At 47.3% G+C, this 15,957-nt stretch overlaps 1 protein-coding gene across 1 annotated transcript in view; it reads left to right on the forward strand.

Annotated features, from left to right (window-relative positions):
• Positions 1-92: 92 nt before the first annotated feature.
• LOC119453719 (gastrula zinc finger protein XlCGF8.2DB-like) overlaps positions 93-15,957 on the forward strand; it is a 489,906-nt gene continuing 474,041 nt past the window's right edge. The window contains exons 1-2 of the mRNA XM_049668029.1: positions 93-220; positions 2,988-3,096. The gene's annotated coding sequence lies outside the window, so the exon portion shown is untranslated. The remainder of the gene's footprint in view (positions 221-2,987; positions 3,097-15,957) is intronic.

Raw genomic sequence — 15,957 nt, forward strand, 5'->3', positions numbered from 1 at the left:
ACATTTTAAAGGCATCATCGTAAAATGCTTCAAAATAACCATTCAATAGATCATCATCATCATCACATTGAGCGAAGAGCAGACGACGGCAGCAGGAAAGTGACTTCCGGTCATGGTGCTTTCGATCCATCGATGTTTCGAACGAAACCTCGGACCGTCGTCGGTTCTTTATTCTTTGGGGCCTAGGTGCCGGTGCTACTGCAACGCATCTGCAACGAATGTGAGAGTAGTTCTCGGAGTTTTGCACGATTACCTGTACTTTTGCTGACACTTAATTGTATAAATCGTAGGAACAACCGCGTTTGCGAATTCGTACGGTCGTGGGTCTGGAAATTTCAGCCAGCGTGAAACGGTTGCTGCAGTATCGCAGAGATCGCGGGTAATCTATTCGTGACTTCGATGAGCACTTGTGCAGTTCCTATGCGCTGCCCCTGGTTGAAACAATGGAGTGCCACTGTTGATTACGTATGCCGTATGCTGTATGTGCGAGTGAAAGCACGTGAAGGACGTGCGCTTTCACGGAGAGTGAACGCACGGCGGAGAGCAAACGCGACTCCTTCTGTCGCGCGAAACGTCGTGGGGGGACGGGAGGGTTCTGAGCACCAGATCGCGAGATCGAATCCCGGCGGCGGCGGCCGCATTTCAATGGAGACGAAATGCAAGAACGCCCGTATGCTTGCGTTGTAGTGCACGTTAAAGAACCCCAGGTGGTCAAAATTAATCCGAAGCCCTCCATTGCGGTGTGCCTCATAATCAGAACAGTTTTGGCACGTAAAACCCCAGAAAGAAGGGAGGGAGGGGAGGGGACGTTTAGTTGCGGCGCCAAATGTGTATTTATATAAAAACTTTGCGAGGCGAGAAAGTGGTAAAGACTTCCGACGCTGCTCCATGAGTGTCCCGTTCTAATGTCGTCGTAAACCTCCGAACCGTCCCCATGCAGAGGCACCGGCAACAGTCACCAACGTCGCGTGCGTTCGGTGTGAACGCGGGCAAAACGCCGATGGCGTGGACAACAATTCTGCGCGTTGCTCGTGCTGCATGTCCAAGTTAATACAGCTGATAGAACTACCATCCTTACTCCGTATAGCTTTCGACTAATTTGCTATTGCAATTGATGCTTCGCCTTTCGGGTGAAACTATGACATTTTTCTTCACCTTACTCAGATCTTTATGCATCTCCTATGCTGGTGACACAAGATGGTTGTGCTCAGCAGTGGTCACGGACGTGGCTGCATTTTCTTTCCCTTCTTGACGGCAGCAGGGAATTCAGTTTGCTCACCTGCTCGCTCACCACGTACCTAGCATGATACAACACACAACACTACAGCTCACACATAAGGGCTGCTAACAAGCTTTAAGTGAAGGAAATGTACTGTCACTATCGGAGTGCAACAAGTGGAAAATGCTGGCGCATCAGCTGGAGTGCTCAGCACAAGCATTGAAGCATTCCTCCATGTTTGTGCTGACCACTCAAGCTGAAGCGCGAGCATTTTCCACTTGTTGCACTCAGATAGTGACAGTACATTTCGTTCACTTAAAGCTTGTTAGCAGCTCTTATGTGTGCGTGAGCTGTAGTATTGTGTGTTGTATCATGCTATGTGTAGGTAACCTACGTGGTCAGCAAGCAGGTAAGCAAACTGACTTCCCTGCTGCTGTCGCCTACAAGCACTGTCTTAAGAAAAACCTGTGTGAGTGCACGAATCAGCTCATTATACAACGGTTATGACAGGTACGACTGCAGAAACGTTTTCGTTCTTTATTGATATAGGATGGTTTCACATTGTGTGATGCTCTGAACAGAATTAAGGCTGTACATTCTGTAATGCAATGAGATGTGCATTACCCATTTAAGTAGCATTTAACGAGCATGTATAAGTAATATGCACATGGCATCACATGGTGCTCTCTTACACAGTGGATTATAAAAGAAAACCATGTAAAAATATTGCAGAATATTGTAGAAATAATGAAATATATGAACGAAATGGAGCACATGTATATTAAAACGAGCCAGTCGCTTTCGTCTAGGTTTGGGATGAGTGCGTGCACGGATGAACTTCTGTTCACTGCTGGAGCCTTATCCGACTTGGGGACATCAGCAGAGTTTGAACCTCGGGGCTCACCTAAGCGCTCTTCCGCAAAGTTCGAGTGCAAACACCGTTCCGTATCTAAGGTAGTAGATCATGACGGCTTGGATAATTGCCCATCAGGCGTGATTGAAGACAATGCATTGGGGCTGGGCCCTTCAGCCATTTGTTGTGAAGGTGCCTCGACTGTGCCTGTCTGCTCAGTTACACTCTCCCGAGGGAATTCAAAGAGTGAAGCATGGATACTGGGCACTTGAGCCTGTATTTGACAACATGCCTGATCTTTAATGCCATTTGGCAAACAAAGGGGCACGCATAGATGTAATCAGACCAGGCTCTAAGTTGGGCAGTAACTTCTTTTAACAAACACAATAGGTGTACTATATATTTGGAGCTTCGTGACGCCACGCTACGTGGTTGCATGACCGATAAGGGCGCACTGCACCATCCTCTTAAAGACCCAAAACATCGACTGAGAGATCAACACTTGACTCTAAGATCCGTAACACCACAAGGCGGACTTTGCTTTTGGTCTGGCAGTCTCTCCCCATTCAGTGCTTTAGCGCCAAGCCTTCTAAATGAACGTCTCCCGCCTTGTAACAATATATGATGTGTGTAACTTTGCATCCGTGATCGACATTGTAAAAGCACTAAGATGGTAGATTACATAGACAGTGTGTCTGCCTTAATTTTTGCCAATGGATTTTTTAGGATTTCAATTAGCAACGACCCAAACGAACTCTACACACTTGTGATGTTAACAGCTAAAAGAACTTCTTTCCCAGTTGTGTGAGGAGCATGCGTTTCACTTTGTGGCAGTTACGTTGTGAAGTTCCCTAGGCACATATCCCTGGATTCATGTGTCTGATTTGTTTTACTGTGTTACTGCTGTCTTTACAGCTTCTGCTGATGTTTGTTGTGCCCATCAAGATCTAGCCTATCTCTTGCATTGTTGACAACAAAAAGCCGCAAGGGCTGATTGCTGCTGGTTGGCTCAGTGCAGAATCTGGTATGTATATCCAGTGCTCTTGCTTCTAATACTTGAGCTGCTGCAGTAAAGGAGGAGTGAATTAATGGCGGTCTGAGGGATGTATGACAGCCTATCACCGTGGTGCTATGTAGGTGGCAAGGCGTGTTCATATTTAAGCCATTTAGGCTGGCCATTTATCTGTTGGAAGTTCCCACAATGCATTTAATGCACATATAAAATTGTGTAGGCCAAAACACTTATAATATTGTATTGCACTTGATGCCCGATGCCATCGCAAAAGATGCAGTAAAAGAAGAATCCAGAAAGCTTGTTTCCAGCTGTCCCTAGACAATAAATTGTCGAGAAATAATTGTGTTGCGAACTACCAATGATCGTCTTCAGCTGTGAGCAATTTCTCTGTGGGACTACTGTTGCTTACCTATGTCGTTTGCGTCAGGGGCACTATCACTTGCCGGTTGCATCCTCAATGTCTGACTGATTGTCATAAGACTATGTCTATCTGTACCATGTGGTTGCTGTGTCACGAGCAATGCCTGTGAATGGGGGTGAAAGTGTTAGTTAAGGTTATGTCTCGAACACAGGGAATGCCAGTTGGCCTAACAATCACTTAAATTGTTTCAACATCAGAAAATAGCTCTGCAGGTATGCTTAAATGTCTCAGTGTTTGTTGAGTTATGATCGGAAGCTGTTGGTACATTGTTCGTATGGCGGTATATTATTGCAACTTTGCCACTTGCTCTGGGCTTTATGTGTAGCAGTGAAGTGTACTCTGCATTTCATTCTGGGATGGACGTGTGGCTCCGATTACGCCTTCTGAAGTGAATATTTTTCTTCGGCTCTTTCGACTGTTTTCCTTGTTAGTTTGAGGTCGGACTCTGCAAGGGAAACATTCGTGCACTCTCTTTTGTTCTTTCATTCACTTGTTTATTTCTTCGTTCACCTGCTCATTTGTCTGGGTTATTTGCTTGCATTGACCATCATCGTCTATGGTGTCTGCACATTTTTCCTTCACACAAGTTCACACTGTAATTTTCTGAACAAGGCACCAGCAATCTTTCCACCAAAAGCTTAGGGCTTGCACTCTTGCTTGCTAACATTGTGGTAACTTCGGAGGCCAAAATGCATTGTTGATAAAGTTCTGTCTCACCTCTGTTATTACAGCAACCCATTTCTCATTCTGTGTTCATAACGTGGTGTTTTTATACATCCTTCATTAAGCTATCTCTTTTTTTTATCGCTGTTAAATGCCTGAAGTCCCGTGTTACTATTTCTAAACAGACCTTATGACAAAGTGGGTCCGGCTGATATCAACACAGCATAGGTTAAATTATGTTCCCACGTCATATATGTTTGTCCCCTCTCCTCCAACCACATCCACCATGTCCTGCAATATTTCTCTATATTACTGTGTATTGTCGCTGTTGTTTTCATTGAGCTAATTTTATCACAACAGTTCATCAGTTGCTTCCATGAAGGGGAAGTTTTCGTTCCTTCCCATTACCTCGCCAAACCATCTTTGTCTTACCATTTTGTACGCAGGGTGCAATGTTTGCAATCTTGAATTTTTCTAGTGCTAGCAATCCTGAATGTGTTCATTCCAGATTCTCTCTCCTAATGATTCTACACATTCATCTCAGCCTCCTCATTTAGTCATTTACATCTTTTTGAATAGTGTACTTGATCACACTTGTATTACATCATTCCTCACATTCACTTTGGGTGCCTTCGAGTAGCTGCCTTTGTGCTTTCCTTGTATTCATTGTCTCTTGTGTCTGTGTGGTTGGTACTAACAAAAACTTGAGCCCCTTGGTTTTCCCGATTGTTCTTGCTTACTCACTGCAAAGGTCTCGACTCGTGTGCTACCTTGATGCCTCAAGACGAGACGAAAGTTAATTGGCCTGTTGCCTGCTTCTACGATCACAGGCTACGTACAGTGCGGTCCACCTATAATGATACGGCATATAATGATACATCGATTATAACGATGACTCAGCTTGGAGTATCAGCGAATCCTTTAGGGCTAGTTGAAAAATTATGTGGATCCCCCGCGCTGTGGGAATCGATGTAAGCAAAGCTTTCTGTGCTGTTTGCTGTGATTTACAATAATTAGCAGTGATGTTGATGGGGAATGTTTAATTTATTGAATGCTTAGTCCAATGCGATAGTGGTGAGTTGATGTTAAACGTTACCTTGCGTGCACCACTGCTGTTTGTTTGCGTAGTGCACAAAACACACAGGGAGACGTGTTTCTTGAGGTGGTGTTGTACGCCATTGTTCATAACCTTCAAGAGGGTTGAGCATTTTCATTGCCTCACATGGCACATCGCATCGTGGCAGGTGTGTTAAACATTAATTAAATTGTGGGAAAACTACAATCGGAATATGAGTTACGCAGTACTCGCAGACTATGGAATAATTTAGACACCCTGGTATTCTTTAATGTGCACCTATATCTTAGTGTACGAGCATTTTTCCATTTTACTTCCGTCGAAATGCGGTGGCCATTTTCGGGATTGAACCTACGACCTTGAGCGATGCCATAGCCACAAACCTACCGGCACGGGCACAGAAGTATCGATGCTGCCGCTTCCATTGTGTCGCCTAGACCCTACACTCATTTAATGGGACTTGACATCTGTACGCCCCACATCAGTTGTCAAATTGGGAAATATGTGTGGTGTGTAATTTTCAGAAATGGCAGAAATTTACCCTACCCTACCTTTAGTTTGCCAGTAAATGTTGTCGTGTTTCTTTGTCTTCCTACGTGAGCTTTTCACTCTCCCACCCAGAAAAGCAGCAGCGGAAAAGTGATAACCTACGAGATAACTTATGGCCGGCTTGTCTTTGGCCTCGACCCTGATGTTCGTGCAAAATGCCCTGTCGTCAGTCAAGTCCGTTATTACTTTTGTGCACGCTTAAGGGGAGCTGCTACTCTAAGACACTTTTATTTTTTTTTAATATTCTCCCTAAGCCATGGAACTTGGGCTGTGTATGAAGGCTTTGATGCTGGCAGGTTACATACTTTTTGTTCTGCACAATGACAAAGTGTAAAACATAGGCCTTTTACCTTCCTCCTCCCCTTTTTCCATTATTAAACTTCCATATTTATGGACTACTGATGGTTCATATTGCTCCAACTGACCTGTAGAATGCTGAAGACTAAGCATCCTGAATAAGAAAACTAAGTAAAATTGGTGGTGCATCCATTCTTTAGAGATGATTGGTGACTTTAATATCATTAGTCATTTTATGAGCCGCGCACAATTGTTGATTTTATGTTTTATACAATGAATAATATGAAAAGTGCACATGCCCAGTGACACATGCACAGTAACCCAAGTTGGCGTCAAAGTCGTTCAATGATGAGCACATGCGCAGTGCAGCTGCAAAGCACCTAATTAAGGCAGCGGTCAGACCTGCATTGTGGCAGAGGGTGCAAAGATTTTCTGGATCTGGAGAGGCTATCACTGGTAATCGAACCTGGTAACATTTAACACATGAATCCTCTCCAGTGAAGCTAGCTAAGTGAGTCTCTTTGAGGTATAATCAGGCATTGCCTGAGATATAATTGGCCATAAGGAGGTTTGAAAAGTGGGAAGCTTACACGGAGCTGACGAACAACCATGCCCTCTGCTGCAGAGGTCTTTCAGATAAGAGGCAATATAAGTTGGGATTTCTAATGCATGAATGAGGACAGCAGGCAACATTGAATTCTACAGTATTGACATACGTATATACACTTTGTCTTGGCGAACGTTTTTCACGGGCGAATCTTTGTTACAGTGTTGTCACTCAGCTTAAGACACACCTTTCTGTGTCAGAAGTTTCTCTAATGTTATCAGTAGTTCTGTCTGTTGTCACTGAACCTTGCGTAATCAGATCATAGGCACAATAGGAATTGTGTAGTACTTTCTGGAAGGCATGAAGGCACCAGTGATTACGCTGGGAGCTTCGACGAGTCATGTATGAAAGCTGATGCGCTTGAACGGCAGAGCATATTTCGATGATCAATGAGTGTGCTTGCCGCCATCATTGTATTGAGTGTTACTTGTTTGCGGCGCTCATCTTTGCCCAATGCGTTGTGAACAGTTCACCGTCACTACAACGTGACAGTATTAATAAAAGGCTAGCAGTCATCTTAATAATGGTTAATAGATTACAGGTAGTACAAGCCTACTATCCAACCTCCAGTGATGATGGAGAAATGTAAGTTTTGTGAGGATGTTGAATTAGCAATGAGAAAGGTGCAAACTCGGTGTACGGTAGTCATGGGTGACTTTAATGCAAAAGTGGCGGCTAATTGGGTGAGAGAACAGGCGACTCGTAACTGTGGCATCAGCTCTAGAAATAGTAGACGAGAGATGGTAGAGTTCACGAAAAGCAGTTGCCTCCGAATTGTGAAGTGGAATAACCGGAATTGGACCTGGAAAAGCCATAGTGGGTAAACAAGAAATGAAATGCTCTGTGCCGACCCTAGCATAGTGCAGGGTAAATGGCAGTGATCATAGGTTCGAGAGGTCTAGATTGTTCTCAATTTGTAGAGAGAAAAACCAAATTAGTAAAAGGAAACAGGCCAGCCAAGCCAGACAGTCACGGTAAAAGTAGATGACATGACAGGGGCTATTGGAGATCACTGGGAGAGGCCACCCAGGGTCATTGAAGAATGGCACATACCGAGTGCCACCTACCCATTGACACAACTTGGCATCAAAGCAGTTCGTTGGAGAGCTTACGTGCACAGTGACCCAACTTGGACGATCGGTTCGTTTTGAACCTAGTTACCTCTACACAGCTGCTAGATGCTCTACCCATTTGACCATAGACTACCCAATAACCCAAGCTTGCTGGAAAAAGGTTAGGTGCGGAAATACATGCATGCAGACCTACCGCTAACTGGGTGATATTCGTAAAGAATGAAAAAAATGAATTTTGGCAAGCAATGTAATGTTGAGGCAGGTAACCGACAGTCTATCAGGGTACCAGTAGAACTTACGTGCAATTATGAACAGCAGAGTACTACTAGGTGGTGTGATGAAATAGAAAATTTGCACGCACAGGATGGTATCAGCTGGTACAAGACATGGGGTGATTGGGGATCCTACAGTGGACATTAAATAGGCTGATGGCGATGACCCTAGGGTCTTTCAATCACTTTTCATTAGTTGGACTACACCAATAGCTTTAAAATGTATAAGATTAAAAAGTGTCTGAAATACATTCTGCTGTCGTAAGCCGTCCACTAAAAAAAGGTTGCCCTGCTTTCGATTGTTCAGTGTGCATTGTCCCTTGTGGCCTTCTAGGAATACTGAACCGAAAGAATTATGTGGTGTTCCATGGCTGTGCATTGTAAAGTGCCCCTGCATTTACTCTACTCTTGCATTTACCTATTCTTCTCGATGGTGTAACAGCACTGCAATCACTGCACTTATTTTCTGCAGGCCTCACAAATGCGATGAGCCTAGCTGAAACTATCCCTACCAAAACGGCATGCCACGCTCCTTCCAAGGTCGTCGGTCAACTCGAGATTGGCACGCAGTGCAGCTTGCTTCTGGCTGACAAATCTGTCGGGTGCTCCTTGAAAGCATGGAAAGTGTCGAGGAGCATGCAGACCACGGTGACTGTTGATCAGTTCAGCGCTACCTCAGGTGGGCAGTGACCGGCACTTCTCTTACGTTCTCTTGCTTGTGTAAGTGTGGTAAATGGCCAAGTCTGCTTAGCTTGGTACGACTTGCTCAAGTGTGTATGGCCTTCTGCTGCTGAGGAAGAATTAGCAGGTTTGCGATTCCTGTCTGTATACTTACTGGGGCAAAATGCAAAAATAATGCTCTAGTGAGCACATCGAAGCACCTTAGATCGCGGAGCTTAATCCAGAGCCCTCTTGTCCTGGTGTTGTAGCTGTAGCCCCTACGTTTCGCTACGATAATGTTGCACCCTGTGGGTCTCTTAGTTATGTCTATATCAGTGTATTAGCTTTAGAACGTGAATATTGATCAATGCAGAATGTAGGTCGACCCCTGTGTTTGAGGTAAATAAAAGTCAAACAGAATTCTGTAAAGCAGTTAACTACAAAATACAAAACATACTTTGTTTTATCAATATGCTCATTCTTTGAGGGAGGCGAAAACCTTATCGGCACTGTCTGGATACTTGTTCTGGGACATCTCTGAGCCACGACATCCCACAGCACATCATCGGTGATGACTAAGCAGGACTAGGCATGCGCAGCACGGTCATCGCGAAATGAGCAGTATGCACTGGTCCCCTGAGGTGCAGGCCAGCGATCACTTCAGTCGACCTGTAGGCGTCTTGAGGTGACTGCTGGCCATACACTCATTTTGATCCTGCCCAGCTGATAACAGCTTAAGTGTAGTGTAACAGCTGTAGTGTTTGCAGACTGCAGTAGCTGACCGAACTTGGTCTGTACTGCCAGTTTGTTCCAGCAAATAGTTATTCTTCTGTAGCACTCTTGTTACAATGCGCTACAAGCTCATCCACCTTTGCTGATGTGAAAAGTCAAGCCTTCTCACATTGAGAAACAAGACACTAGTGAGCAATTCAATGATCTTTGCAATGAATTGAGTCTGCTGTCATCGGGAGAACTTGTGCGCGGTGCTCACAATAGAATTCCACCACAATGTCTTCAAGTTCACTGTCAACATTGTAGCCATTGCACAATAAAGCTTCCAGTGAAAACATACAGTTGCACTGTTTTACTTTGCATTCTCAGAAACCTAACGGTGCACTGCCACAATCCTGTACGCTTCCACCCAATTTATCACATTATTTTCAGAGAGAGAAAAAAGGTAAAGGTTCTAAAGGTATTTTGCAACACCTGACCAAGGCCCAACCTCTCCTTGGCAATTCAGGTGCATGCAGTTGCAACATAAGATTTGCAAAATGGTGTACAAGATGTTTAGTGGCACTAAGTGGAATTCGACTATGTTCTTTTTCACAGCATAATAATGATACAATCGCCGACTGATTTTTCGGACACCCAATTTTATGGGTGTCTGCCCCATTAGTTTGCCTCTGCCATGGTACTTCCACATGCCCGATAGAGTAATTGTATAACAACGACCAAAATTTCGCATGTTTCAAACTCTTGTTCGATTTTTTTAACTTTTTCTCATGATCGCCAGTCAAAAGCTACCAAAGACGCAAACATCACCATCATTTATTTATTTGTTTAATTATTTATTTTACATACTTTCATGGCCCGTACGCACTACAGATAGGAGAGGTACATACACAGAAAATAATGCAGGACAATGAATAAAATATTTGTTCGATGGCATGGAAATTAGCAGTCTTGAACCTCGATGCGTCTGGGATAGTGGCGACCGATGCGGGAAGGTGGTTCCAGTCATTGCGCGTGTGGGGTAAAAACGAGTAATAGTACGCATTCGTACGACAAGATGGCACAAAAACTTTAGGAAGGTGATCGCTGCGGGATGAAAAGTAAGGAGGTGTTAGAACTTTCTCTTTTAATACCAGGTTGTGGTAAATCTTGTGGAAAAGGCAGAGGCAACTGTATGCACGACGTGCTGAAAAATCCGGTAGGTTAAGGGTTTGCTTCATGAGTGTAACGCTAGCATGACGAAGTGATTAGACAGAATGAAGCGGGACACGCGGTTCTGAATGGCTTCGAGGGAGAGGGTTAGTGATGCTTGAGGGGGATCTCAGATGGCTGAGGCATATTCTAATTTTGATCGAATAAGTGTTTTGTAAAGCGTTAGTTTTAAAGATGGAGGAATGGCCTAAAAGTTTCTGCGCAGATAGCCTAGCGTGCGACTAGCGTTAGAAGTTATATATTCAACATGCTTGTGCCTTGATAGATCGTGAGTGATATAAAGGCCGAGATACTTGTAAAAATTACTTGACAGAGAGGAGCACTATTGAAAAAATACATGTGTGTGTCAGTATTACTAGTGTGGCGTGATATGCGGATATATTTACATTTATTTACATTTAGTTTCATGTTCCATGGATTCAGTAGCGCACCCAGGATCTCTGCCAGGGGGGGGGGGTTGACAGTTTGCCAGTATCATCTAAACACACTAATTTCGATTTCTTCACGGGAAATTGTCAAAAAATGCACTTTTTGCGAGCGTGCAGACGATTGCGTGTCTTACATCTTAGTTGCAGTACTCAGATGCGCAAGGAAAGAAACGGGGATAAACAAAAGGGGGGTTAGGTCGGCCTCAGGGGGGGTTACAACCTCCGAAACCCCCCCCCCTTGTTGGTGCGCCACTGCATGCATTGCACCATCTGGAAAAATTTTAAAGGTCTTCTTGTAGTTAGTGGAATCGGCAGGGTCACTAATCTTATGATATATTACGCAGTCATCAGCAAACAGGTTAATTGAAGACGATTTCACGCAGTCAGGGAGGTCGTTAATATTGTTACGCGAAGGACGAGTCAGTAAGATGGGCAACTATTTACAGGTTGTATTTACAACAGCGGTTGCAGCGCTGACCGGTTAGGTTCACAGCGCGAGCCCAGCTCGTTCTTCCTCTTCTTTTCTCGAGTGATGGCGCCCGCGCGCCTCGGTCAAACAATCAAATACCACGCGCGTGTAGCATAATCCCCCGGCGGCAGAAGCGACGTCCCGGAGCGTCTAAATGTCATCACTGGGAGGGTGATACTGCTTCAGTCGTGTAACGTGGACGATATCGCTGAACTGGGAAGCAGATGGGGCATCAGGGGCGATCTCGTATGTGACGGGAGTGACGGCACAAAGCACTCGGTAGGGGCCTGTGTAACGCGACAGCAGTTTTTCTGACAGGCCGACCTGACGCGACGGAGACCATAGAAGCACCAAAGAACCAGGCGGGAAGTGCACGTCTCGGTGTCGCTGGTCGTACAAACGCCTTTGACTCTCTTGGGAGTTCAGAAGGCGGTCACGGGCAATTTCCCTTGCGTGGGCAGCGCGGCAACGGCATCAAGTGCATATTCACTGGTGGGTGCCGCGTGAACAGGGAGAGTTGTGTCGAGGGGCAGTGCTGGTTCTCGGCCGAACAGGAGGAAAAATGGGGAATAGCCGGCTGTGTCGTGGCGCGAGGAATTATAGGCAAAGGTGACAAACGGCAGAGTGAGGTCCCAGTCTGTGTGGTCTGAAGAGACATACTTCGCGAGCATGTCCATGAGAGTGCGATTGAGACGCTCCGTGAGGCCATTTGTTTGCGGATGGTATGACGGGGATAGCTTGTGCCTCGTGGCACAGGACTGCAGGATGTCCGTGATAACTTTTGACAGGAATGTCCGGCCACGGCCTGTGAGAAGTTGTCGCGGAGCTCCATGTAATAAAATCACGTCGCGTAGAAGAAAATCGGCAACATCTGTGGCGCAGCTTGTAGGAAGCGCTCGGGTGATGGCGTAGCGCGTGGCGTAATCTGTGGCCACAGCGATCCACCTGTTCCCAGAGGTAGAAAGAGGAAAGGGACCAAGTAGATCTAAACCAACGCGAAAGAATGGCTCCGCGGGAATGTCGATTGGTTGTAGGTACCCAGCAGGTAGCGTCGATGGTGTCTTGCGTCGCTGGCATTTGTCACACGCAGCTACGTATCTTCGAACGGAGCGAGCAAGCCCAGGCCAAAAGAATCGTCGGCGGATCCGGTCGTAGGTACGTGACACACCGGGGTGACCGGCAGTGGGGAGGTCGTGAAGTTCGTGGAGAACAGCCGAGCGAAGGTGTTTAGGGATCACAAAGAGTAATGCTGGGCCGTCGGGGTGAACGTTGTGGCGGTAGAGTACGCCATCTTGAAGTGTGAATAAGCGAAGGGAACTGTCAGCAAGTGGAGATTCCAGGCCGTCAATGATGACACGCAAGGACGGGTCACGGCGCTGCTCGTCGGCGACATGGACCAGTGGAAAAACAGAGAGAACGCATGCGTCGGTGTCAGGCTCAGACGTAGAGGTCGGGTCTTCGACTGGGTAGCGAGAGAGGCAATCTGCGTCCTGGTGTTGGCGACCCGACTTATACGTCACTGTGTAGGGATATTCTTGTAGTCGGAGAGCCCAACGACCGAGCCGGCCAGTAGGATCCTTGAGCGACGAAAGCCAACACAGCGCATGATGGTCTGTGATTACTGAGAAGGGCTTGCCATATAAATATGGGCGGAACTTTGAAACAGCCCAGACGAGAGCAAGACATTCGCGCTCGGTAATCGAATAGTTGCGCTCTGCAGTTGTCAGGAGTCGGCTAGCGTAAGCTATAACGCGGTCGTGTCCGTGTTGGCGTTGCGCTAAGACGGCGCCGATCCCATAACCACTGGCATCGGTTCGGACCTCTGTAGGTGCGGACGGGTCAAAGTGGGCCAAGATCCACGTAAAAGGCACGTAAAAGGCACGTAAAAGGCAACCCCACGTAAAAGGCACGTCTTTCTTCATAAGTTCTGTGAGTGGTTGAGCGATTGCTGCGAAATCTTTCACGAACCATCTGAAATAAGAACAGAGCCCCCACAAAACTCCGGATGTCTTTGACAGACTGAGGTACAGGGAAAGCCGTTACTGCTCGAACCTTCTCCGGGTCAGGTTGTACTCCGGAAGCATCGACGAGATGCCCGAGCACTGTAATCTGTCTGCGCCCGAAGTGGCACTTCGATGAGTTTAATTGGAGCCCAGCCTTGCGGAAGACGTCAAGGATGGCTGCAACGCGCTCAAGGTGCGTCTCAAATGTAGGAGAAAACACAAGGACGTCGTCGAGGTAACAAAGGCAAGTTGACCATTTGAAACCTTGAAGCAGAGAGTCCATCATCCGTTCGAACGTGGCGGAGGCATTGCATAAACCGAACGGCATAACCTTAAATTGGTAGAGGCCATCTGGAGTGGCGAAAGCGGTCTTTTCTTGGTCTTGCTCATCGACGGAAATCTGCCAATAACCAGATCGAAGGTCAATGGACAAAAAGTATTTGGCACCGTGAAGACAATCAAGAGCATCGTCAATTCGTGGTAAAGGGGAAACATCCTTCGTAGTGATTCGGTTTAGGTGGCGGTAATCAACGCAGAAACGCCACGTGCCATCTTTCTTTTTGATGAGCACGACCGGCGACGCCCAAGGACTCGACGAGGGCTCAACAATGCCTTTGGCGAGCATCTTGTTTACTTCCTGCTGAATAACTTGCCGCTCTGCCGTGGACACACGATACGGTCGGCGGTAAATGGGAACAGCATCACCAGTGTTTATCTGATGCTGAACAAGGGACGTCTGACCAAGTGGGCAATTTTCAGTGTCAAATATGTCACGGTAGGACAACAAAAGGCGATATAGGGCAGCTGCTTGGTCAGGGGCGAGGTCTGGAGCGACCATGGGACGAAATGGGCCGTCGAGGTTCAAGGCATCCTGTGGGTAATCAGGAGGATCTGGAGACGCGTCGGCTGCAAAAGCAGTGACGTGGTCGTCTGTCACAGACCGGAGCGTGGCCACCACTATGCCTTCAGGTAACACTTGCTTCATCAAGCCAAAATTGATAATGGGGAGACACATCCGATTAGCGGCAAGGGTAACGACGGAGTGTGGCACAGAGACGTCGCGCGCCAGGAGGACGTCACGAATAGGTGCAACGACATAGTCGCCATCAGGCACGGTTGCCGTTGAGGCCAATTCGACGAAGGTTAGGGCTTTTGGAGGTAACCGAACAAATGCTGTAGTGCAGAGGGTGTTCGGTTGTTCGGGGCGAACGTCGGAAACAAGAGGAAGCTCGAGGTACAGCGTACCGGTGGAACAGTCGATGAGGGCAGAATGCGTCGTCAGAAAGTCGAGCCCGAAGATGAGGTCGTGAGGGCAACTGGTCAGCACAGTGAACAGGACTGGAATGTGGCGGCCAGCAATTCCTACGCGCACAGTGCACATACCACTGACGGCAACAGTGGCGCCATTGGCGACGCGTACGGCCCGAGTGATGGCAGGCGTAAGAACTTTTTTGAGGCGACGACATAGATTAGCGCTCATTATGGACACTTGGGCTCCAGTATCAACCAATGCCTTGAATGGAACACCATCCACATCTACGTCAATTAGGTTCGCGTTCGTGAGGAGCGTCAGCGGAGGATTTGTACAGGACGAACGGGATGCAGCACTACCTCCAAGAGCTGCATGGCCTAGTTTTCCGTCCGGCGGTTTGGCGAGGAAAAGCGGTGAGGTTGGGGTGATGGGGAGCGACGGCGTTGAGGCGACGGTGATCGCCCGGAGGAGCGGCTGTCAGGGGCATCAGAAGTAGAGTACGGACGGCGAGGTGAGTAACGGCGAGCGTCGGCGTATGGGCGAGGAGCAGTGAATGAGCTCCAGTACGGCGGCATCCAGGTGCTGCGGCAGTGGCGGGATACGTGACCAACTCGGTGGCAGCGGAAGCATATCGGTTTGTCGTCGGGGGTACGCCATTCAGCAGGATTGCGTGGTCGGGGAGCGAAATACTGGTCGTTAAAGGATGTGGCCATGGGAATGGATGCCGAATCGGGTCGGGAGACAGAGCAGGCGGCAGGGATGCCAAGGTTTGCAATTTCTTGCCGCACAACTGCTTGTATAACGGAAATAGTAGGGGCCGCTGGGTCAAAGGTACCGTCGAGGGGTCGTGGATGAAGGGGGGCCGGACTCGCCGCTTCAATCTCACGGCGAATGATACGAGTGACGTTCTCTTGAAAAGGTCGTGTGGCAGGAGGAGTGGAGCAAGAGGACGTGCAGGGGTGTTTGGGAGCCGGGAAAACTGTGGGACGACGCGGCGGCTTTTGGCCACCTCGAAGCGGCGGCATTCTTTGACGATGGCGTCGACAGTAGAGACGTCGTTATAGACGAGCAAATTGAAGGCGTCGTCCACGATGCCTTTTAGGATATGGCCCACCTTGTCAACCTCGGTCATGTGCTCGTCGACTTTCCGGCAAAGC

Source organism: Dermacentor silvarum, chromosome 5 (genome assembly GCF_013339745.2).
Source record: "Dermacentor silvarum isolate Dsil-2018 chromosome 5, BIME_Dsil_1.4, whole genome shotgun sequence".
NCBI lineage: Eukaryota > Metazoa > Arthropoda > Arachnida > Ixodida > Ixodidae > Dermacentor > Dermacentor silvarum.